Source organism: Falco rusticolus, chromosome Z (genome assembly GCF_015220075.1).
Source record: "Falco rusticolus isolate bFalRus1 chromosome Z, bFalRus1.pri, whole genome shotgun sequence".
Classification (NCBI taxonomy): Eukaryota; Metazoa; Chordata; class Aves; order Falconiformes; family Falconidae; genus Falco; species Falco rusticolus.
Window position 1 is genome coordinate 59,384,894 of NC_051210.1, and position 26,158 is coordinate 59,411,051.

Consider the following 26,158-nt stretch of genomic DNA (forward strand, 5'->3'; position numbering starts at 1 on the left):
TCTTAAGGGACCTTTAATGTTCATGAGTACTGTATGGTGCAGACATTAGCCCAGAATCTTGACACGTGAAAGCCATGGTTTTGTCAGATAGCCTCTATGCAAATACACACAGCTATAAACACAGCTAATCTGACCAGCAAGTGAAATGGGTCCTGCACCTGTACCTGAGCAACCCCCAGCCAATACAGGCTGGGGGATGAAGAGATTGAAAGCAGCCCTGACGAGAAGGACTTGGGGGTACTGGTGGATGGAAAACTGGACATGAGCCAGCAAAGTGCACTTGCAAGCAGAAAAACCAACCAAATCCTGGGCTGCATCAAAAGAAGCATGGCCAGCAGGCAAAGGGAGGAGATTCTGTCCCTCTGCTCTGCTCTGGTGAGACCCTACCTGGAGCACTGCATCCAGCTCTGGAGTCCTCAGTACAGGAAAGACATGGACCTGTTGGAAGGGGACCACAGGGGGGCCACAAAAATCATCAGAGGGGTGGAAACCTCTGCTATAAGCAAAGGCTGAGAGAGTTGGGGTTATTCAGTCTGGAGAACAGAAGACCCTGGGAATACCTTATTGTGGCCTTTCAATACTTCAGGGGGTCTTATAAGAAAGATGTGCACAGACTTTTTAGTAGGGCCTGTAGCAATAGGACAAGGGGTAATGGTTTTAAACTAAAAGAGGGTAGATTCAGACTAGATATAAGGAAGAAATTTTTTTATGATGAGTGTGGTGGGGCACTGAAACAGGCTGCACAGAGAGATGGCAGATGCCCCATCCCTGGAAACATTCAAGGTCAGGTTGGATGGGGCTCTGAGCAACCTGGTCTAGTTGAAGATGTCGCTGCCCATGCCATGGGGGTTGGACTACTTGAAGACATCCCTGCCCATGGCAGTGGGGGGTTAACTAGATGACCTTTAAAGGTCCCTTCCAACCCAAACTATTACATGATTCTATGAAACAGATTCATATTTTATGGAGCTAGAAAGGAAGGACTGCTATGTAACTCGAGCCATATGACCTCCCTGAAATAATCTGGTGTTGAATTACAGTTTATTTTTCCAGGGGGAAAAGAGTGTAATCTTTGATTCTAGAATTGCCTGTAACTTTCTCACTGACGCCCTAAACCAAATAAATACATTTTTGTGTGTGTGTGTATATACATATATATGGCATAGTTCTCAGTGCAACATAGATTTCTGTGGCTCTTCTCTGCTCACAGTCAACACCATCTTTGATCCATGGACATTAGCAGGGTATTCCAGTAGCGGTTGTACTAACACCAAATACATGATCTGGAATCACACTAGCCCTTTTCGGCATACTTCTACATTAAGAACTCATGTTGAGCTGATTATCTTCTGGGACCCTCTGTTCAGAGTTGCCACATTTCACACAGGACATGCTCATGGCAGTTACTCGTGTCTCCTTATCAGGATGACTCTGACTTCAGAACTGCCATTAACCAAACTCAGCCTACCAACCTATCTACATCACTGTCTCCTTCTGTTATTTATCATCCCACTAATTGATATATGTAATCAGCATGGAAAGGGATGATTTTCCCATTACTGGTGATTTTTACATTTTTACAGAATGCTCTTTTTATGTTACAGATGAAATAACTAACTCAGAAGTGTCCTAATACCTCCATTGCCCAGGGGTTCTTTCAGGCCTTGCAAGCTCTGGTTTTGTGACTCTTCAGACGGTGGCAAGAGTAATGTGATTTTTGGTTTATGTTACCAATAAAAAGATCAGAAGAGCCAGCAGCTTATCTGCAAACCCAGCTAGACAATGACAACTTCATATTTACAGTTACATCAGGCACTTGTCATTTAGTGAGGTAAAAACTGATCCTTTGATTTTGCTTTATTCTACTTTGTGAACATGAATGGGTGTTGAAAGGTTAAATACTTGACCTAAGCCTATTACACTTTTATCCATCAACTGAACTTGTCACTTCATGTAAAAAAATTATGAAATTAACTTTATCAGATAATTTTCCACAAACTCATACCAGTTGTTTTATAAACTTCCTCCAGCACCCATTAATTCAATCCCACCATAGAAAGCACAATGTCCTACCCTAAAGCCTGGATCTTCCAGCATTTCCCAGCCCCCCCAGCACCTCTCCCTGGAGGAGACAGAATGTGGTTTTCAGGTAACACATGCTGCTTGAGGAGCAGAATACTGCTGCCTACCACAACCTGATGCAGATGGTCAGGCTGAAGCTGCTGGCGATGGGAGCTAGTGACCATTATCTGGTGTACCACTGCCCACCACCAACCTGCTCTTACCTCCTCAGGCAGCAACAGCTGTTCAGGGCTGACAGCACAGTCCACCCGCACATCTGTACATCCAGCTGTCTTCCTAACCTCTCCTTCCCAGCAGCCCATAAGAAAATCCAAATCAGGCCCACAAGCCTGTGTTGTACAACATTAATTCATCACATGTAATCTAATAAACTAAAGACAAAACACTTATGTCATATTGTAGTCGCTGAAACTTCTCCAGAAGTAAAAAAAAAAAACCAAAACCACAACTGGGGGGACAGGTGGCGAGGATGGGGATGTAAATAGCATTAACAGAGCAGAGAACTCAATGCTCAGTTTTTCCAAATTTTCTGGATGCACTTTCTTTGGCCCTGGCGATTTTAAAGGATGCTGTTTAACAGCTGGTGTTACTGGACTGGAATCCGTTTTGTTATAAACCCTGCTGCTAAAAGAGCTACAGGGTCTCTTCTAACTACTGAAAAACTACTGAAAATCTAATAAAATCCTTGCTATTTTGCAATCTCATTTATAGTAACTAACTGTAATGCTGCAGTTCGATTTGTCCCTCACAGAATAAACTCAGCAGCCCTGAACACAGTAATCAGGACATTCAAATCACGGGGCAGAGTCTTGGCTTCTTTTAAACAAAATATGTAGCTGGCTTCTCTTCAGCATCCAAAGATTTAAGACACCTGTGAGATGGAACAGGAGGAGACTAAGTTCTGAGAACACTGATTATTATCCCACCCTAATAAATTAAACAAAATACAAAGAATTAGTGTAAAAGAACTGTTATTTCTGTATACTTGGAACCTAATACAGATATACTGTGTGTCCCAGAAATGAACAGATGTGTAGAGTTTAATAGGTGGCACTGGGCGGCAGTCTGAGTTATGTGTTGTGATGGGCAGAGATACCTTGTGAATCTCTTAAAACTAGAAATACACTGTATAGCTGCATTCAACAGCTGGAGACCAGACTTTGGGACCCAGAGGCCCTCTGGCAATTCTATGCCCTCAAATAATTAAAGAAAGTGCCTGGATGTTCCTCCAGAATTTTATGACAACTGAAAACCCTCATGGGGCAGTTGCGGCTGAAAAAGAGCTTTAACAGTGACTACATCAGTTATGCTGGATTGGGGTTTTTACCAGCTGACATTTTGCATTTCTGCACATGTAGAACTGATTTCTCCTCATCTGTGTGATCTTAAGTATATATATCGTGTATAATCGTGATGGGTGGAAACGATACATTTCAGTTCATTCCCTCTTACTCTGCATAATACCTCTAGAAACTGAAGTCTGATCTCTCCTAGCACTGCAACACTATCACTGCCAAAGGGATAGTCTGTCTTTCAAGACTTATAAGTAATTTTCTTTCATTTTAGATCAACAGATTTGCATAAACTTAAAATACAAATCTTTAGTTAAAGACTGTCTATAGAGATTCCTAGTTATTAAAACTTCCAGCACCAGTTCCTGTTATAATTGATGCTGATATTTCCCTATAAAGTTAGTAAACAGTTTTATAACAGAATGGAATGCCAGTCAGCTCCTGAGACAACTTTCAGAAGACCCCAAACTCTGATCAATGTAAACTCAACACTGCATCATGGCCCTAAAAAGAGAAGCTCCAGGCAACTGCAATCAGTCCTGAGAACAAGGAGAAGTAGATACAATGCTCACAGCATTATTTAACATAATGTGGTTGCTTTTTTTGTTTTTTAAACTCCCAAATGGAAACGGTGTCCTATCACACTAACCACTACAGCTCTCCTGAAAGCACCTGCAAGTATATCATAGACAATTAATGATGTAACTGTTAAGTAGCCTTGCCAGGTTTTAAGAATTGGAATTTGCATCTTCAATGCTGTATTTATTAAATAAACAGACAAATAAACAACTGTAATTAGCCTTCTGTAAGTGATTTAAAATGTATTTTCCAGCCCAGTTTTTACAGAGGAAAATTCATATTCGCTAAGAACTCAGAAAGCCTGATCTCAATGAGGTCAGTATGATCAATTCCAGCCGCCTCTGAGAAAAAGCAAGTATTTCCCAAGCTGTGTCTAGCGTTTACTCCACAACCCTCTGAAGCTGAAAGGCTCTGCAAAACTGGTTTAAAACAACAGACAAAAGATGAGCATTAACTTTTCCCTTGGCCGTCCTAAGGTTAAAAGGTTATACAACATACGCAACATGACTCCCAGCTTCAGCATAGAAGTGGCTATTAAATGTTTGGAAGCTTTCATGCCCTGTTCATTTGGTACTGCATGACCACCTCCCCGTACAGGTCTTCAAAGCTGCTGATATAAAGTGTCAGAACCTTTTTTTTCTATCAGTCACACCAACCATAAAAAAAAAGAAAAAAAAGCATAACAACACTGTGATGTACCCACAAGTACTGGTAATCATGCCAAATTCTTCCTCACTGATCATGTGTCTGAAGGCAAAGCTGTATTTCAGGATGGAAAAGACTAAAATGTCAAGAGTTCTCCACCAGGTATGGGAGATTTAACAAGATCTGGATGTCAAAAGCTAACCAAAGTGCCACAAAATGGGACCATATGCTCAGAGTACATGATTTATACCACGGAAAATACATTAGCGTACAGAGCACATAGGTCAGTGTGTGCTTCCTTCATAACAGCAATAGATCTCTTAAGTAAATAGCTTCCCTCTCACTACTACCTGCACTCATTTCTCTCTCATATGCTCAACATAGGCTTTATTAATTGACAAAGCAGTAATAAATACAGGCTCTGAGGAACTGCCAGGCACAGGAGATAAAAAAAGTCAAAGTACTAAAGTGAACATGCACTCTCTTGAAGCAAGTATCTTCGTTTCAGCTGAAACAAGACAGACAGGTTCCCCTTTACAGGCATGTTTTCAATACAAAAATCAATATTTGAAATTTTATGTAGAAATTGACACCATCCAGCCCAAACAGCTCAAATTTCTGCTGCCCTCTTCCTGTCAAACCAAAGGAAACTCCAATTTCTAATCTAATTTTCCATCTTCATCTGTTTATAGGAGGAAAACAAAGATACTATTAATGGAGCCTGTTTTAGAATAAAACCAAATCAAGTGTTAAAAAGCTACAGAAATTGTTTTAAATGATCATGTTAAGAAAAAATGCTCAGCTATAAATGAAAGACCATCTGACACCATACATGTTTTACTACTCACAGAACAACATCCCTGACTTATGTTTAAGGATACTGAGGTTTCTTAGAAGCACTTTTTCTCAATAGTAGCCATGCCAGAACATGGACAGTTAGTTGAGGATTTGGTTGCTTCTTCAAAAGTCAACCAACTCAAACTATTCAGGCATTTAAAAAGCCAAGTCAGTCAACAAGATGAAAAAATAACTGCAAAATGGAATAAGCTAACTTTGCCTTTAGGAACTTACTTTGTTCATTTTTTGAACACTCAGCTTTTTAAAATATCAACTGTAAATGCACAAACTAAAAATAAAAGCAGACAGAATCACAGAAAGCTGTCTAAAATTGTGAAGTATGCAAGTGCCTCATAACTTCAAAACTTGCACCCACCATAGACAATTAATTTAATACACCACACTTCCTGGCTGTGTGCCACAACCCACCTCTTCAGGAAACACCAGAAGAATGTATGACTGTAATGTGGTTGGTCCACAAGTTATCTAGAAAAAACATTGTAAGCAGTACTTACTAATTTATAGGAGGGGATTTAGTTAAGGGGGTTTGGAAAGGGAATGGAAATAGCTCAGCTGTTCCTCCTTTTCAAAAACCCCTGCATTAACACTTCCCCATTACTTAGAGCAGAGGTCATACTTGCTTGTTTTGTTTGATGTAGTTCACTGTTGATTACATTTGAAGTTTCCAATGACAGGTTTTATGAACCACATCTTCACATCATGACATGTGAAAGATTGGGGACTTTTCTACCAGCTGTACCATCCATATCCAAAATATACAAGTCCCCAGTATTTGTCCATGCTTTTAAGATAACAATGATTTCAAATGAGCTTGGTCTAAGAAAAAAGAATCGCATGGCTATGTCTGGTGGACATTCTATGAGATGGAGCATCCACCCTTTTGGTTACTACAAGACAGAGCTTTTCGATATTCAGTCATAAATAACTGTATGTATATACACTCAATCAATCAAAACATGTAAATCCCAGTTAACGTAACAGGTACAGCATGATCTCTGGCTTCATGATCAGCATGTGTCCTCCACTCACATAACTAGGCATCCACAGAGGACAAGTACACAGTCCTGCTGCCTCATGGGACTGTGGAGTCTTCACAGGTGAGGGAGATGAGGACCGGATACAGTCTGCAATTCATCTGGCTCAGTGTGCTCTCTCTGCTTATGACTGATGGGCCTCAAGAAAGAGAAGAGATGGGAGTAACAGGCACAAGCACATTATTACAGAAAACAAAAAAGAAAATCATACAAGGGGAAACCATGGAAAACATGCCAGTTTAAATGCGTGAAATGGCAGTTTCCCAGAGATGGACAGTGAAAGGGTTAAGTACACATCCAAGTATTGTGGTGACACTCCAGGTTCTCTATATTAAGATCAATGTTCAACAAATATTTCCATCATAACTTCTAACGCAAGTTCAAGAACTAGTGAACTTCAGCACTAATGAAGCTAAAGTTCACTTGAAAACAAAACCAACCTCACAAATCGTTCTTAGAAACTGGAGATTAGGGAACAGACAGCCTAGGTCAATGCAAGACTACTTATTACAGCATTGCTTTCTGAACAGAGCATCCGATTTAATTTTATCGTATCTGACCAATGCAATTCATGGTATTTGACAGAAAACAGTTCCAGAGAAAAATTTCAATACTCAAAGTAACACTGACACACAGCCACATTTTTTTCATTTCATCCTATTAACACCTTGTTTCTTTGACCTCATTTCACCCTTTTAACAAAGCCATTAAGAGTAGTTTTGTTTTCCTCATAAATCATCCCACCAACCCTTTGATCCTTTAACACCTTCTTCTTAATTCCTTTGATTCAATCAACATCTTTTCATAGCAGGTACCTTAAACTGCCTGCAATTCAAAACGTAGATGTACTCCAGGACAGAGAAGTGTGCTATAGAACAGGGAAGAAACACTTTTTCTTTCCCCTCCTTTCCTGGTGCACAGAGTATTTCTGCAGATAACTGGAACTGATCTTTTTTCATAACTACCTAAAACTCAGATCTTAACATATTTTCCTATTTCTTTAAATATTAAGTTTTTTGGTTTCTCATACCATTCGCTTTTTAGTTTTAACTGCATAGTATTAAGTAACATTTTTCAACATAAAACCCAATATAGTGGTTTTCCTACTGGTATTTAATTTGGGAGGCTTGATGCTGAATGAGGGGTGATATTATGATGTCTGTCTCTGCTAATATTTTCTTAAAAGATCACTGTCCTGAGAAATTATATATTAGTTCTGCACAAGAGTGAACTGGGAATTCTGAAAAATTATTTATGAAATCACGTCCATTATGGGCAAATAGTACTATTTTCGCATGTCCAATCAAACAAAATTAAGACCTCTATGTATATAAGACTCAAAATACATCTCAAAAGTTAACTATGTAACAAGCAATCACATTATTGTAAGTATCATATTGTATAAATATATTATAAGCAAAATAAAAACTTCAACACAGCCACTTGTTTTTATATTTTCTAGACAGTGCATGTGATTAAAAAATTAACTGTTCACATAATAACTATCTACCTTGTGCTGGAACAAACCGATGCACAGGTGGTGAATCTTCCAGCTGAGCTGAGCAAAAACAGTGCACAGACAAGTAAGTGAAATGAAAGGAAACCAAAATACCTTCCCTCTCAGAGCAGAAACTCATTCAAGCACATGAAAATAATCTAATCATTAGGGAAACTAGTTTATCTTCTGTTTTTGAAAGGATATAATAAATAATAGACACAATTACAGTGTGGGCCACATCCAGGAAATCTGTGAGGTCTCTTGGACCACACACTCCCCAGAAAGTCACACATAGTAATCATGAAGCAACTAACCCGCCCAAGGCTCAGATCACTTACATATGGCTAGAAGAGCAGAGAGAGACATTCACCAAATAGTTACTGGCACCTCAAGAACTATTACCATTGCCAGACTGAACACTGGCTATCCCAGCGGAATTTGAGGATGCAGGAATAGCTAGAGGCCTCTGCAGAGGCTTGCACTCCTAAATAATTCCAACATGACAGAAGAAACAAATTCATTTTCAGAAAAAATCTTCTGCTGACCACTTCATTTATTTAAACTTCAAGATGCAAAAGCTTTCAGAACTGCAGAGCTCTCTGAGCCACAGTCAGCAACCACAGAAGTGGGTACAGATCATCTTGTGCCAGCCTTCAAGTTACAAACATGCAAACATCCACACAGAAGGAAACGGAAAACCAACTAGTTCCTGATCATGTGAAATTACAGGAGATGGAATATGAACTTTATCATTCAATGGTTGCTTCTGATCCAACTAGCTGACAGTTAAAGAATGTCTGCCCTTTTAAAAAACCAAGTGTGCCCTATCTTCAAAACAAGATAGATTAAAGAGAAGCCATTCAAAAACCTGGCTCTCAGCAGAGCCATAATCCAGGGGAAGGGATCAACTACTGAATCATTTATTCCACTGTGAGATCATGCAAACGTCAGAGAAAAAAAAAGAGAAAAAAAAAAAAAGAAAAAAGATCACGTTCCTGCTGCATAGACTCTAGGTTGCCTGCAGCCACATATAGCCATATATAGTTATTTTCCCCTTTAAATCTTTATCTCAGTTAAATGAAGACACACACACAAAAAAAAAGTATGAGTGGAAAAATTAAGATTCAAAGCTTAAAATATGGACCAACATTACTCACTAAGGACAATACTAAGCAACAATTTTCAGTCCATTCTTGGTTCAAAACCAAACACTATCGCTACATTACTCAACCATTAATAGAGTAACAGCATGCACATGTTAAAACAAAGAAACACTTTAATTTGAACTAGTTAAATCCAGAGCTACTAGGACATATAAATCATCCAGGATGAAATAATTTAATATGCAAAAACAGAATGGTAGCGCACAGTGAAGAGATTTTATGAAGCTGCCAACTGCAAACAGCAGACAGAACCAGTAAGTGGATGTATTTATTATTTTTGAACAGGACACCAGTTTCACTGCAATACCAGCAGACAGGCTATTTTTCCATCACCTGCTAATGAGATAAACACAGATTAAGAGGTACACTGTTTGCTTCTAACAAGCAAAATCACGGTATCAGTGGGGATCCAAGGACAACAGAACTCCATGCTCCAAGCAAGAAACCTCACAGAAGCTGTTGTGAAGAGAGATCTGTGTGTTTTCCTAGGGGCAGTCCAGATGCCGGAGTCTGTCTGCTGAGCCCTTGTGTGCACCCTTGCACCACCACTTACACCTTCTGCCTGCTCCCCTCTTTAGGAGGACAATGTCCTGCGCCCTTCCACACATCTGTAAATAAGAAGCCAGTGCTTATTTGTTACTATTGCAGGTAATGTAAAATTTTAGCTATTTTTATCATTTAGAGTTCCTTTAAAAAAAAACCAAAAGCTGTAGCTGCTTCCTCTCTAAATAAGGAGATACATAATGATGTTTTAAGCTTCTGAGGCTTTTCAGGAAACCAAGGGAAACCGAAGTTAAAAACAAAACACTGCTTTTTAAAAAAGAAATGGGAAATAAGTTTTAAATTTTTATGAGAATTTGACTGAGGAGGAGCACATAATGGTCTACATCAGTCCACAAAAAGTAAGTAACAGGTAATTTTTATTCCCCTTAGCCTGCAAACTGCTTCAGCATACAAAGGGACTGTAGCTGGCTATCAATCATTTTTCAGACCAACATCTTCCTGACACGGGCCATAATGCCTGAGGATTTTAGAGATAATGTGGACTATATTACACATTTGCAAATATGGCTACACATATACTGCTCCCCTCAGCTGATGAATGATTCCTCAGCCCAGATGGACAGACACAGATCTGATGCACTGGATTTTCATTAACCACTGCCTAATCTTTCACGTTATCAGATACAGAAAAACACAAGTGAGTAATGACAACATTGACTTTGATCAGTTTTCATCTTTGTTCAGTCTTTGCAGTAGAGAAAAGTACATTGGAAAGAAGCATACATGTTTTCCAAATTATTTGGCTTGTTAGATGCAAATCTGAACTCTTCATCCTCACTGGGAAAAAAAAAAATAATATAATATATTCTACTTAGTCACAAGAGCAAGCATGAATGGAAACTGAAGGAACAAACATCAAAGCCTGCAAATGTAGACTGTTCCTTGGCAGAGAACTGTGAGACCATAGGTAAGAATTCAGAACAAAAATTTCAAATGGAAGACTTGTTAATTGTTTTTTAAATTATTTGTTATGACATCAGTAGAACTTTTTGTGCATGTGAGAATTTCTGACATCTTCAGGAATTGTATAATATTGAGTGAATAATAAAATACCGTCTGACAACTCTTGACAAATACGTCTGTTGCAGGAGGAAGGGACAGCAGTAAAGACTTCTTTGGATTATCATTTAGATTCTGGAAGGGACATCATTAATCTCCAAAGAGAGAGTGTTTAACAGTTTTCTCATTAAGAGATATGGTCTGGCTACATAAAAACTTAGAAAAAGAATTACTATCATATGTACTATGTCTGAGGTCAATGATCAGTTGATTGATTGATTGACACCTAGATACAAGGCCATTCTTCTCTTTCTTTAGCTGTGTAACTCCATAGCAAAAAGCTATATGGAGAAAAAACAGTACAGATTTTCTTTGGACTGTTTTCACATATTGTATCTAAAGTATGAGCCCCTTGGATGTATTCCCTGATTCTCTGGCAAAGAACCTCGCACGATTCTCTGGCAAAGAACCTCGCACGATTCTTCAGCTCAAAAAGCACAGTTACGTATCTAAACAGCAGCTTCATGTTACCTGACATACTTCTCAGTATAATCAGTTATAACATGGCCAAACCTTCCCCTATCCATACAAGAGAGGTGTTTTAGTCCAAGAGAAGGGCTGGACAACTTCCCTGTCTAAACAGAAAACTTACTTGCCTTTATCAATTCTGAAATACCCAGCTGTGATGCTGTTGACTATGATTAATTGTATTTGGCACAGCTTTAATAAACTTTCAGAGAACAGAATTGTATTTGCTACATCCAAATACAGGATCAGCTCAAATACTTGCAGGTATCAGATGATGGTATTTGAACATAAGAATACTTCTGGGTTTTCCTACAGTTTACTCTTAAGGTAGTCACAAAACAACATTGCTGTAGTAACATAAATTAACATTCACTCAGTGTGCAGAGATCAGAGATCAAAGTAGCTACTATATACAAACATCCCAACAATAACAAGGGAGCACTTACAGTTATTTGCAACAAACTTCAATAGTCTCACCTACACAAACTCAAGTGTTGCCTTTCTTTCCTTACCCCCAAAGCCACATACTTTTAATGAAGTCCACTTCCATGTGTGAAGTCAACTGTATGGAGTTTCAGCATGATCAATCTGCTTCTGCAGCAGACACGGGAACAGACTGCAAAGGCTCAGGAAAAAACCTCCCAATACTTCCATGATCCTTGCCTCTTTAACCCAGGCTCTGCTGCAGCAGCACAGGGTAACTTGGGAACTCAACCACCAGTAACACAGAACAGCATAATATCTGGTACAAAAAAGCACTGTACAGCAGCATAATCACTGCACAGGCTTTCCACCTCCAGGCAAAGTTACTTTCCCTCATGCCTCAGACCACACAGAAAAGGAAGATGCAATTGTTTATTTGGTATTACAAGAATAGAGGAAACATATAGGTGGCAAGACATGAAGAAGCCTGCAGACACAGTCTGGAGTGAAAGGCATTGTTAATTTAACCTCCACAGCCACTTTGGAAAACCCAGCGAAAGTGTGTTAAATATATTAATACATGACAGGAAAGTAAAGAATGCATGTGCAACACATGGCTGTGTCTTCATTAATGCCAGATTACCATCTGGTACATTACCATCTGGTACGACCACCATGCAATACAAATTCACCCCGAGCAGGTGTGGACACAATCACATTTCTGTCAAGTTTGCCGGAGTGCAGGATGCTGCAATCATGCCAACTTCACAACAGCTGAAGGAGGACAAACAATATCTGGTCTGGCACTGTCAGGCTGCAGAGAGAGGAACAATATCTGGCAGAGCAGAAAACTTAGAAGTACAACATTAACATTAGCATTGGGGCTGACAATGTATGTTGACATGAGAAGGCTGCATCATGTGGTTATGGGTTTTTGATCTGCTGGTGAGTGCCCTAAAGACATACCACTGAATCAACACTCTAAATCAGTCCAGTAAACAAGTGTCTGTAGAAAAATAAGTAACACAGCAGCATCCTCCCTCTATACTGCTCTGTGTTCATCAGAAATCTAAGAGCTTTCAGTATTTTCTCCAACTCTGCAGGGAATCTCACATATTTTGTGTTCATATCACCAGTTAAAACATATCAATAGTAGAAGGGAGAAGGGCAGACAAAAAACTTCCATATTAAATACAATTTCACACACATGTCAAGAGAAAATACATCAGAAAAACCAAGTTACGTTTACAGGCATAGCTACTCAGATTGCCTAAATATGTATTATCTCATCTGGCAGTTTAACATGACTGAAATGAAACATAATTTATAGCTGTCGCCAACCGGCTGGAGACAGACAAATGTTCATGGTGATTTTTGTGTTTTATTAAAAATGTTCTTCTGCCTTATATATAATTTATATATCTACAATTTATAAGGAAGATGAATAGGAGGCTTTCAGTCTACAAAGTAAAAGATTTGCAGATGCTACCCTGAGTTGCTAACTCACAGAAAAATGTGTCTAGAGTTTTCACAATTTAAAAAGACAAATCTAAAATTATGCCAAGTCAAACCTTCTAGCCAGTACTCCCCATCTCCAAGAGCAGCCAAAAGCAGATGTCTGGGGAAAAGGATAAGAATAGTGTAAGTGTTTAGTCATAGTTTCCCCAAACACTCTACAGTCTCCAATAATTTGCAGCTCAGGGAATCTCAAAGCCAGAGGTCATGCTTATGTATGTAATAAGTCTTTTTCTTCCATTCATGTTGTCCAGTCTCCCTTTGAATCAGTGTAAGTTTTCAGTATCCACCACATCCTGTAGAGTTACACAACTTAATAATACATGCATGAAACAAAACTCCTCTTTTTGCAGTTCCAAACCCAGCACCTACCAGTTTCATTTCCATGCTCATTAGTTCTCATACTGGGAGAGACAACTGATCCTTATCACACTCACTATGCTGTTCATGTTTTTATAAAATTATCATTGCATTACCAGTTGTATGGAAGGTGTTAAACATCTGATCATCCTTGCAGCAAACAGAAAAAGTAAAATATGCACTTAGAATTTCTACTATGGCCTTATCTTCCCTGAATGTTCTTTTTATTCCAAATAATCTACTGGCCCTACAGATTCTTTCGTAGCAGACTTCCTGTTCTTTGACTTATTCCTCAATTTTTTTTCTAACCTACATTCTTCTGGACATTTAATTCTGCCAGTTTGGTCTTTCGATTTCCCTCTTTCACACACAACTTGTATGGTTTTAACTACAGCTACTGCCCCTGAAAGTGCATTTTTCAACAGGTTCTAATTATACAAGGAACTAGTATTAATATTACAAAAATAGACAAGGATGGAGGCCAAGAGTTTCTTGTGAAAATATTTACCTCCATCACCTGTAAATTAAGGGAAAGTTTTGACGAGAAAAGAGGTTTCCCTCTGAGCATTACAATCGGCATGAATTGCTTTCCCCAGTCCACAGGACTATTGGGACTCTGGAGAATTCTTTCCACAGATGTGCATTTTCTTCAATGCACATGGCTAATTTAAATCACTGGCACTACAAGGAAAACATTTTGTCCTAAAATTTTCCCACTTTTCTACATTTCCTTCCCTGGAAAGTATCATTACAAGCAGAAAAAAAGAGACTTGGTTAAAAATTTCTTCCTTTTTAGGTAAGATTTCTGAAGAATATTTGTTTTGGTATATTCAGAATCTGTATGGTGTGAAAAAGTAAACTGTTCCAGATTAACATCAGCAATCGAAAAGGCAGCATGTTTATTGGAGGAAACGAAAACAAGTCAGAATTACAAACTGAAGGAATGACCTGAAAAAACCAATGCCATCTTTACTAAAAACACCTGCAAGAAGCTACAGTTAGCAGAAATAACCAGCCATAAAACAACAGGTGAGAACAATGTCTTAGACCACATGTCCTTGAATGAGGATATGGCTGATCACTGCCTGACCATGAAAGAGTCACAGCACTGCAAGAGGGAACGTATTGTGTCAGGAAGTATGAAGAGGATCCCATTTCATTTTATTCAACATCATTAAAACCTCAAGTGTAATATCGTCTTAACTTGGACAGAGCAAAATAGATGTGAATTAATGGAGGTTAACCCAATGAAAAGCAACAAAAATAACTGGTGTACAGAAAACAGCACATGTGAGGTCAAAGAATTAAGCTTAAAGAAATAGCAGGCTATGATAGTTAAGAAGCAGCATAATAAAAAAAAGTTTTAAGAAAAAAAAACAACTATTTGCTTTGTCTGAAATGCAGGATGAGCAGTTATGGTGCTAAACTGCAGCAAGAAAGGTGTGAACTGGATAACATGAAAAAAAGACTTTCTTTCACACTACATGATGATGTAAGGGAGACAATATGTTGAGTTCCTTAAAACAAGTCACAGGTGACAGACACGGATGATCCTAACCTGAGGCAGATGAATGGACTAGATGACTTCATTAGGCCTCTTCCAATCCTGTCTTTTTACGATGTCTTCCTTGAAACCTGAGGCAGAATCTCTTCTTTTCAGTGAGATTTCACAACAAAAAAAAAGAAAGGAGGGCGGGGCAAGTGTTTTACAGGGCTGCCTTGGAAAAACAAGTGAGGTTACAAACATTCGGCTCACACAAACTATTCAGTCAGACCCTTCCCCTGCCCAGCTCCAAGAAGCCTGTGGAAAGAAAGGAATACTAGCAGCCTGGAGCTGCAAGGACTTATATTCTCTAACCTCCCTCAGGCATTCTTTAAACATGGCTTGGAAGCAGAGGCATACTAGGCAGAGCACAGTGTGCATGGGCAACAGCCTTGACGCACTTGAAAGCAACAGACTGCACATCTACTGTGCAATGCATGCAATGTTCAACAGAAAAACTAGGTAAACTGCTGATATGGGCTGGTCAAGTGCCTATTAGAACATTTCTGAGGCTCTATTTTAGACTAGACTTTCACTCTTTCATGTTAACATGTCCCATTCTTGCACTGAGCAAGCTCAAGAAAGGCTGGATATTTCTGTACTCCGAACTTGGCTACGATGAAAGGCAAACTCTAATTCAAGCTGTCAGGGCTGTCATGGAATGCAGTCTGGGTCACTTAGATATAAAGATTGGTTGAAGGTAATTACACTGATTTTATGCAGTCATGATCATGACTAATGGCTGAATAAACATGTATGCACAACACAAACTTCATGCACATTTCTGCAAACTGGATACCTCTGCTAAATTATCTAGCATCTCAGCAGAGCAATCAGTTGGGCAGTCTGTGGAAAATCCTGCACTCCAGCTGTCATGTACTATGTCTATTAGTAACTTAAAGAAAACCTAAAACAGAGAGAAAAATGAGATCTTTGTTAACTCTTGAAAGGTAAACCATACCAGAGGAACACTGTTCTGAGAAAAAACAATGCAGAGAGAGACAGGAGACATAACACTGCATAAAACTCTATTGAGCATAAAACTGTAATTTTATTATCATGCCCAACTTGGCCCTCCACTTAATGGTGAACTCATAACTTAAAAAAAATCTTCTAAAAGCACAGAAATGAATCCACAAACATGACTAGATTTAAAATTAATATATGTGCAACTAACCTCAACATGTAAAAGCTATAAAAAAATTGTTACCATATTTAGACCATAACTTATATTTGAAATCTTCATGTAAACATTACACTATTCAGAATTGCCTGAGCAAGATAATGATCAGGTTTTATCAGGTGTCTGTTCTGAAGCAGAGTTACGATTGCTAAAATTCTAATGATGATCACATATGCTTACTGCCTTGTTTCGTAAAATAAGTAAGTTCTACAGAAGGCTGAAAGAGCTATAGTATTTGCATGAGATACTCTCCACGGTTTATATTACAAGCACAATTCAATACATACTATTCATCAGTACCAAATAGCTCTGCAGAAAGATGCTGCCATTCTTTGCACACAAATAACTCTCTTGAGAAATTCTGTACAAATCTTGCTTTAGTTGTCACGGTCAGCCCTTGCTGGCAACTCAGCCCCACACAGCCACTCGCTCACTCCCACCCAGTGGGATGTGGGAGAGAACTGGAAGAGTAAATGTGAGAAAACTCCTGGGTTGAGATGACGACAATTTAATAGGTAAAGCAAAAGCCGCCCACGCAAGCAAAGCAAAACAAGAAATTGATTCATCACCTCCCACTGGCTGACAGGTGTTCAGTCATCCCCAGGAAAGCAGGGCTCCATCACACATAAGTTACTTGGGAAGACAAAATGCTGTAGCTCCCCTTCCATTGCTGACCATAGTGTCATATGTTACGGTACATCCCTTTGGCCAGTTGAGGTCAGCTGTCCCAGCTGTGTATCTTCACACCTTCTTGTGCACCCCCAGCCTACTGGTGGGATGGTGGGAGAAGCTGAAAAGCCCTTGACTCTGCATAAGCACTGCTCAGCAACAGCTAAAACATCAGTGTTATCAACATTATTCTCATATTAAATCCCAAACACAGTACTACACCAGCTACTAGGAAGAAAATTAACTGTATCGCAGCCAAAACCAGGACATTAGTAAACTCCAGACATCTGTCAAACTACTCTTATCTTCAGCACCTTCTCTTACAGGTACTTTACTGTAGGAACAGTAACTATATTTCCAGTGCAGCACTGTACATACACTAAAAAAAAATAAAAAACCACCACCCCATATACAAAAATATTTTTGTTACAGCTTTCCCTCCACAAAATTCCTGTTTTTACAGGACATAACAAAGCAATACGCATACACTAAGAGACAAACCAAGCGCATGTAAACCATTAAAACAAAGCTTCTCTCAAACGCATATGCCAGCATATAAAACCAGTGCATTAGCACCACCACACAACTATAGTGATAAGGTCAGGTTTTGACAAATGAAAGTTCAATCAAAACTCTGAAAAACCTGTTTACAATGATTGCAGACATAAGCCTTGCAAGCTGCAATTCACTGACCTATGTAAACTGATTTGGCTTTCAGATAATGTCCTGGTGAATACTATTGCAAAAGCTATAAACACAGATGGCACCAGCTGGCACCCTATCTGCAATCTCAACAGGATATCAAATACAGAGACTGAATCTATCCTTCCACATCACAGGTGATTCTTTCCAAACAGGTTTAAGGGATTATGTCTGGCAGCTGAACCAAAAAAGTTCTGTCACAGCCACCCTCAGGAATCGCACTGCTTGAACAAAGCTGGTTTAAAGACCATATGGCTTTTAATGAACTAATTAAACATTCAGCTCGGACTAGGCCCAGGTTATAATTGCTACAATTATCATGTTGACCATTCCTATTAGCAGTAAACTTACAAGATTTTTTTCTAAAGCACCATAACAGAAGAACCTACATGGCATCAAAAAGAATCCTGCAAGATGAAAAGATCAACAACCTACACTCAAACTTTACAATAAATATCAATTGTACTATTACAGCCTATTATATGATCTTACCTATAAAACTTACTGTTATTCATCTGGAACAAACTGACCTGGTGAATTGTCATAAACGATGCATGAGAATGCATACAAAGTATGCAATGTCAGGTGTTAGCAAACATGAAGATCAATTAGTGAACTCTAAAGCTAATACAAACCCACAGCATTTTCACCAGTAAAATGTTAGATATCATGTATAAAACATGAACCTAGACCTCCAATTTTTAAGATAAGACAGTATTAAGACAAAGTCATCTGAAATGTAGCATTGACACCAATGACAAAGGAGGCTGTACAGCTGCTTTGGCAATATTGCTTTGTTAATCCTTTCTGAGCACTAGAAGCTCTATAAAGGTGAAAATTAAAGGATCTGAGAATCAGCTTAAAGTACGGCCTCCTTGAGTGTCTGGATTCATTTGTTATAGTCCTTTCAGTGCCTGCAACACAGTATGACACTTTCTCCCATTTTTTCCTCTCTTTTCATGGTATTTCATTTTTATGTTTTATCACTTAGTTTTCATGCTTTCACCATGGGCCCCAACGAAACTCTTAAAGAAAATTCCAACCAACAACATTTAAACCAACATAAATTAGAAATGTTTTAAGGAACAAACTGCTGCCAGCACTCTGCTGATGCAGCTATGTCTTAAATATTCTAGATCTCCTTTGAAAACCTCACATCTAACTTGACTGTACGGCACCATGCTGACAAAGTTATCATGATGACGAGGACCAGAAAACAAGGAAAACTGCAGAAATTAATCTTCAGCAACATATTATTCTTTTATTACATATACTGCATCAGAAACTGGATCCTGTTGATTGTGTGAACAGCAGAACAGTCCCTAAATATCTTCTGCTATGATTTATGTATGCTCAGTGATAGAAAAGGCATTTGCCCAATTGCTACATGTACTCAGTTCAGAATTTCAGATATATTATGGATCCACTCACATAGAATGGGCACATTTACAGTCATTTGCTAACTTTTGTGGCAATTTTTTTCATTGCAGATTTTGTTTTCTTTGGAATTACGTTCCACAAAATTATCTTCTAGGAAAACGGATTGTTCTCTGATTAACTGGTGTTGAAATGCCTATCCATGGTTTATGTCTGACCTCCTAAAGTCTAAACACAGGAAGAAACAAATGCAATTAAAAAAATTTAAGATCTCAGATTAGCAGTAAAGTATTTTCCAAAATGCATTAACTACATTCAGTAATACAATATGAAAACAACTGAAACTATTTGCTGTACTTAGAAGACCGTTTAAAAATAAAATAATAGAACTTTTGTTTACACAGCTTTCAGAGTATCTGACCATATGTCCTCAGCAATTTAAAAAAGACAAGTGATAACAGCACTAGTTTGTTATCTGAGTTTACAAAGGCCATACATCCAGCTTAATCCCAGTTCATCTGTACATAGGACTATGATTTTGGAGGAACACACCCTGTTATTTCCACATTTCCAGGGCAGATTTTAGGCACCATGACCTGGGAGAATCCTGTTAATTTCTGTGAAAGCTAGAAAACCGGAAGGGCAAAATAATCTAAGCAAAAGTCTTTGGCATCATTTTAACAGACTTATCAGCTATGATCACATCAGCAATTGTCTGCATCAAAGAAAGTGCTCTGAGAGCCAGTAACGCCTTCCAGCCGCTCACCAACTCTGCCCTTGCTCCCAAATGAGTGCAAAACTTTGACACCACGAATGATTTATCGTCTAGCCAGAAAGCAGAGAAATGGGTACTGTTGTGGGGGAAGGGAGGCACTGAAAACAGAGACGAAAGCAGCAAATAAGAACACACAAAAAGCCCCTGTTCATGACAAAGGAAGGAATGGGGACAAAACAGGCTTCTCTCATTGCCAAAAGCCACCAGCAGTTCAGAGGTTGATCTTTGCTCTCCTCCCCACAGGCTGCATGGTGCGACAACAGGTCAGCCAACAAGAGGAGCCCTCTATGCTTGTGCCTGTGCACGAACGCACACACGTGTGTGTAGGAAGCAAGGACAGCTCGGGACAGCGGAGCAGCCACCCTCAATCCCCTCGGAGCTTTATCAGACGGCTCTGGGACTGTTGCATGGTGAGGGGGAAGCCCAGCTGCTTCAGTGGGGGCCATTCCTACCTGAAGAGATGACTCCTTTTTCCTCTTACAACAAGCTAGCTTTAAGACACTGGGGGTGAAACTCCTAGAAACTGGCTGTTGCCTACAGTGGATAAACAGGCATCATCTGCCAGGAGCTGCCATCCTGTGTTCAACCAACCCCTCATCGCAACCACCACTTCTCTTACTGGGGAGCCCTCCAACTGCTACTGAATGTCTAACAAATGAGAAGCTTCTGGAAATACAAATTTTGATGAATAATTGTGTTCTTCACATCACTCAGAAAAATAAAGAATCCTCCTTTTCATGTCTACACCATAAGCAAAACAAAACTTTGGCCTTCTTGCCTGGTGCCAGCTATACAATCACCTGCAGCCCAATCAGATTCTGCTGACGCAACAGCATATAGCACTTAATATGTCATTGTCCTCCTGTATTACAGCACACCACAAGCAATTTTCACAGCTACAAGCTAGAACACGAAAAAAAGATCATGTCAATTACTGGCTTCCTTTCAGTCTTTGCTGGCGGTATTCCTGATCCAAACTTACCAGCCCAGCACAATCAAGAGTGACTTAGAAGATGTGGAGGAATATGCTTTGATTAAATAGGTAAAAAAAAAAAAAGGACAAGAACATTCTTATGCAGCAATGCTGTGTCCAGTCCCACTGATAATACTCCTAAAAGAAACTGACACACTACTGTTACTTGCCCAACATGCAGGCACATCACCACGCAAGCATTTCCCAGAATACTTAATAAAAATAGGTGATTAACTAAAGAAAGGTGAAGTAGGCCATGTTCTACATACTGATTAAACCCACTCCATGACCCAGAGAAAACCTGAGAAGCAGCAATGTTATTAAAGTTGGAGTGGCTGCAAATAGCATATGCAATGAAAATCAATGAATGCTGCCAAGAAACTGTCTGAGATAAAACCCTCTCATTAACAACTGCCCTAACAGAGCAGACCAACAGCCTGTCTATATACTGCATCTAACAATGGGTAGACACGAAGAAAATACTCAAGAAAGTGATATGGAAAATACTCAAGAAAGAGATTAATTGGGATTATATTTTTGTAGCATATTTTATTCAGAAAAATAAACTGGAACACTGATTTTACCGTCACTGACACCGTCTAACAAATCACTCTTTGTGCACTGCATGTATTTAGGCCTCCATGAACTATAGGTCTGTAATGTTTCTGCGACCAAAGCAAACCCCCTGAAAACAACAGGGCTCCCTGCAGGTGTGAGATTCTGCACCCAGAACCCACTGCAGGCCTGGGACCAAGCGACATTTTCATTAAGGGACCTGTAATGGTGCCTCAGAATGTTTCCCTAAGAAAACCAAACCTTTTAATTAACAGATACAACATTTTCTTCTAGATGAGGCCAGAGCTTTTTAATTGTTTTCAGTCATTCCTAATTACACATCTCTCATCAGGACGCACACACTCGCAGCATCTCATCTGCTTACTTCTGGCTTGGTGTAAACTTAGTATGATGGAGCAACCCTGCCGCTCTGCCACCAGGTACTGGCAACGTGCACACTTGTCCAGACACAGCGCTGCCAGCCCATGTTGTTTTACTTGACGTTGCTCCAATGCACCCGCAAGTTCTGAATTATGGGATCCAATCTCAGCAGCGTGTTACAGAGTTCCTTTGGAGTGGCGCCCAAACTACCAACAAACCTTCACCGGTAACATGTGCCATCTACTTCTTGCCTTCCCCGAAGGGCTCCAAGAAACAAAATACCCTCGCACACCCTCAAGAATTTAGCGCAAAAAGGCGAGGGGAAGGATGGACACGTCGGAGGTGGGAAGGCGCCAAAGCGAGCTTTGAACCCTGGCTCCCCAGGCAGCTGGCTGAGGACGGGAGCAGTCCCGGCCAGTCCCCCCCCACGGGGGGGGCAGCAGGTGCCGCGGCCGGGGGGTGCAGCGCGGCCGGGGGGTGCCCCCTCTCCCCATCGCGCTACCCGTCCTGCGTGAAGCTGCCAGGGTACCCCGCGGCGGGCCGCGTCCCCGCCGCTTCGACCGTCTCGGGCTCCCCCGCTCCGCCCCGCTCCTTACGGCGCTTCCCCCAGAAACCTAGCAGGAGGAAGCGCGGCAACCCCCGCCGCCCTCCCTGCGACAACCCACACACCGATGGCAACCGCGACCGCTCCGTGCTGCCCCCCCCCCCTCCCCGCGCCGCCGAACCCCGCCCGGTGCCGGGCGGTAGGAGCCGCGTCCCGCCGGGGCTGGTTTTTCGGCGGCACCTCCGCGCTCAAGCGAGGGGAGGCGGGAGGGAGGCAGCCGTCGGCTCCGGGCGTCCCGCCGCCCGCTGGGTCGCGCCCTGGCTCCCCGCCGCCCCGCGGGAAAGGGGCGAGCGCACGCCCTCTGGCCCCGCCGCTTCCCCGGCGCCACAGCCCCGTTCCCGCCGCTACCGCTACCGCTGCGCCGTGCCCCGTCACCCCGCGGCGGCTGCCCGGCCCGCCTTGCGGCCGCAAACCGGCCCGGAGGCGCACGGGCAATGAATGGACACGCGGCCGGCGGCCCCCGTCCTCCCTCCCGCCCTCCCACAACTTCAGCGGGGCCGCCGCCTCACCTCCGCCCAGCAGCGGCGGCTCCTCCGCCCTGGCGCTCCGCTCTCGCCGCCGCCTCCGGCTCGCGCCCGCCGGGCTCGCCCTCCCCCGCTCCCGTCGCGACCATGCACCGAGGGAGGAGGAATGGGATCCCGGCGAGCGCCGACCCCGCCGCCCCCAGCCGGAGGGAGGGAGGGAGCCGCAGCGAGGGGCGGGGAGGGACGGGACGCGCCCGCCCTGCCCTCCCAGGACCGGCCCCCTCACACTGACGTCCCCCGCTCTCACACCGCCCGCCGCCACGGGGTGCCCGCGCCGTGCCCGTGGCGGGGCGGCGGGGTGCGCCCCAGCGGGGCCGGGCCGGAGCCGAGCGAGGCGGAGGAGGCCCCGTCCGGCCCGCTCGGGGCCCGCGTGCGGGGCACCTCGGCCGCGGGCCGGCTGGTGTGCCAGGGCAGCGTCACGGCTGTCCCAGCGGGCTGGCCGAAGGGGAGAGTCTCTGGGAACAGCCGCACTAAGGCTGACCCCCATCCTGGCGCTCGGATAACCCGCGGTCCGTCAGGTGCCGCCCCCAGGGACCTGGCCAAGGGCTGGCACGGCGCGGCCCCGGCGGTGCCAGGCCAGCTCCAGCCACCGCGCGCCGCAGCCTGTCAGCCCCAGCGCGCCCAGTCGTGCCGGGCACACGGGATGGGCAGCGGGAATGGTAAAACGCCAGCTCCCCCGCTTCTAATCATTCTTTAGTCTAAACCTTCTGAAAAAAAATGCGGTTAATACTTAACTTACTTTGCAGGAAAACGTCTTAAAAACCGCCTGCAAAGCTTCTGTTTTCAAACCTTTTCCCCCCAGAACAGATCATTCTCCGCTAGCCTTCCTTTAAGATCCCACTTGAACACTTCCAGTTTCAAAGCGGCACTCTTGACAACCCAGGCTTTCCAAGAACTTTATAATTTTTAAAGTATCTTAAGATATCTAATGCTAACCACACACATGTCTCCTAGCAGTGATACTCATTTAAAGCATCTGCAGATAAAATTATGGTTTAGGCTGCGACATGTCTCCACACGCCTTTGCCATTCCCTGCTGTTGTGCCCTCATGTAATACACGGATCGTTGCAAGTGGATGACAGGTGTCTAACTTCATACAGCTTTTCTCAATGTCCACGTCACATGCTAGATTGGAACTGGCTGTTGCAACAGATAAAACCAGCCACTGAGTCAATTAAATAAATCACTCTGGGTATTTCAGAGACATAAATGAAGTGCTACACCAGTGCAAAACTTGACTTGCTGCGGCTAAAGCTGTCCTCCCCATGGGAAAAAGTAAGTTCTCTTTTCACAGCTATCAGAATGGTATCTTTCACAAACACTGCATTTACTTGAAGTTATGGTTTGGGGCTTAATTACTCTTTCACTCTGATGATGCAGCAGGATCAATGCAGGCTGGTCCTGCTGACTGCTTGGGACTGCAAAGCCTTTAACAGCACAAGGGCACGCCCCACCTAACTGGGTCTAGTTGCTGGATCTGTGCCTTTTCAATTAGTGTCTGCTGCTCAGAAAATCAAAAGTCAGTTAATGTTTTCCTAATTATGTTGGTTTCAGGGGAAGAAACAAGCATAAAAACCCCAAGAATTATGTTCCTGTGTCAGAAACATTAAAATCATACTTGGCTATCTATGCTTACTGAAAGTATATGCTTTCATGTTTGGTTATTGTCCAAACTTGCATCCTTACGTTACCTTCCTCCTTTCTTTCTGCACAAGTCATCAAATGAAATAGTCTAAAAAAGTTTTGTTAGAGACATTTTTGTTTGCTCCCATTAAAGTCTCAGAAAATTAATTTTCTACAAAATAAGGCTGTCTTTGTAAAACTGAACTCTCTGTGACCTCTGAGAGTAGCTACTTTAACATACAATAGGAGACAACTCAATAGGCCTGTCCAAAAATAAACATCTCTTTAAAGAACATTTTAACCCCAGAGACTTCACACAAATAGAGCAGTCACAATGTTACTTGATAATACAAAATTAATGTAACAGACATATTAATTTTCAAAAAGCTATGAGACCTTCTGCATTCCAGTTGTTGAGTACCCTTTGAGCTAGTCTCCATAATAGATAGCTCTACTACTTTTGGATCAGTGTTTTTTTGAAACAGATAAATAAATGCCATATGCTGTTTCAAAAGGATGTGTTGGAATCATGATAGTCCATCGATAACATGAAACCAAAAAGTATAAAACCTGCACTGCAAATATTCTTGTAGCAAAGACCAGTTTTCTCACTGATTCATCTATTAACTCCTAAAAAGATAAAGTGCCTATTGAACTAATAAAGCTTACCTATAATGAAAGGAAATAATTATTAATGCATCTCTGCTATATGCATTTATGAAATTTGCTTCTAAACATAAACACCCATGTGCATCCAAATCACATATAAGTCTCACTGCAGTTAACAGATGGGATAAAGTGTGATGTGATGGTTGCTGTGGTAGTGGATCCAGTTGCAGCAGCAGCCTCTTCTTCCTCCTCCATTGTCTGAAAATTGTTTGCTATTTAAAAATATGTAGCAGGAACAATAATGCAGGAACAGTTACACAGTCCTGCTATCAGTGAGCAATTATGTGCAGACTTAGCCCTTGGAGAAAGTAATGACTACAGGGAATGATGACATCAGATAATAATAAAAAGATAACCCACAGAACACCATGACAAAGTTTTTAAGAAACTGATTACAGACTCACAGCATTGCATAGAATGCAAAGGGCAACAAAATGGCTTAGAACATTTTAATTTGGGCTATCGGATACTCTGAACCCATCAGGTACTGTCTGATCCTCAGCACAGATTGTTACAGATACTTTTTACCATGGTACCCTGGATGCAGAAACTTGTGTGGCAAGATCCACACAAGTGCATCAGGTTGTGGGGCTGAATCAGCCTGCAAGTTAGAAGAACAGTCATGAGCAGCTAGTTTTGACTAGGATGTAGGAAGCAGCACTCTGAAATTCCCTGATCTGTCCCTGAAGGCCAAGCGTTGAGACCCAGACAGATATAAGCATAGCATATGATTTTCTTAATTTGAAAATGCTTATTTATTTGGAACTGGCGTGAGAAACTTGGTATTTCCTTCTATAAAAGTAGTGAGGTTTTAATGCTAACTAATTACAATATTGGCTTTGATGTGCAGCTCTAAACATTTTTATTTTGATTATCTGAAACCAAGCAGCACAAATAACGCATCACCAGAACGTAGCACATAGGCATTATCCAAACAGGAAACCCAGACGTCAAACAAGCACACTTTGGATTAAGTAGTATTTGAGATGGAAAACATGATATAATGGTTTATCCCCTTGCTCATAGATCTTCCCAAGTA

At 41.4% G+C, this 26,158-nt stretch overlaps 1 protein-coding gene across 1 annotated transcript in view; it reads right to left on the reverse strand.

Annotated features, from left to right (window-relative positions):
* LHFPL2 (LHFPL tetraspan subfamily member 2) overlaps positions 1-22,987 on the reverse strand; it is a 125,620-nt gene extending 102,633 nt beyond the window's left edge. The window contains exon 1 of the mRNA XM_037374218.1: positions 22,812-22,987. The gene's annotated coding sequence lies outside the window, so the exon portion shown is untranslated. The remainder of the gene's footprint in view (positions 1-22,811) is intronic.
* Positions 22,988-26,158: the final 3,171 nt, after the last annotated feature.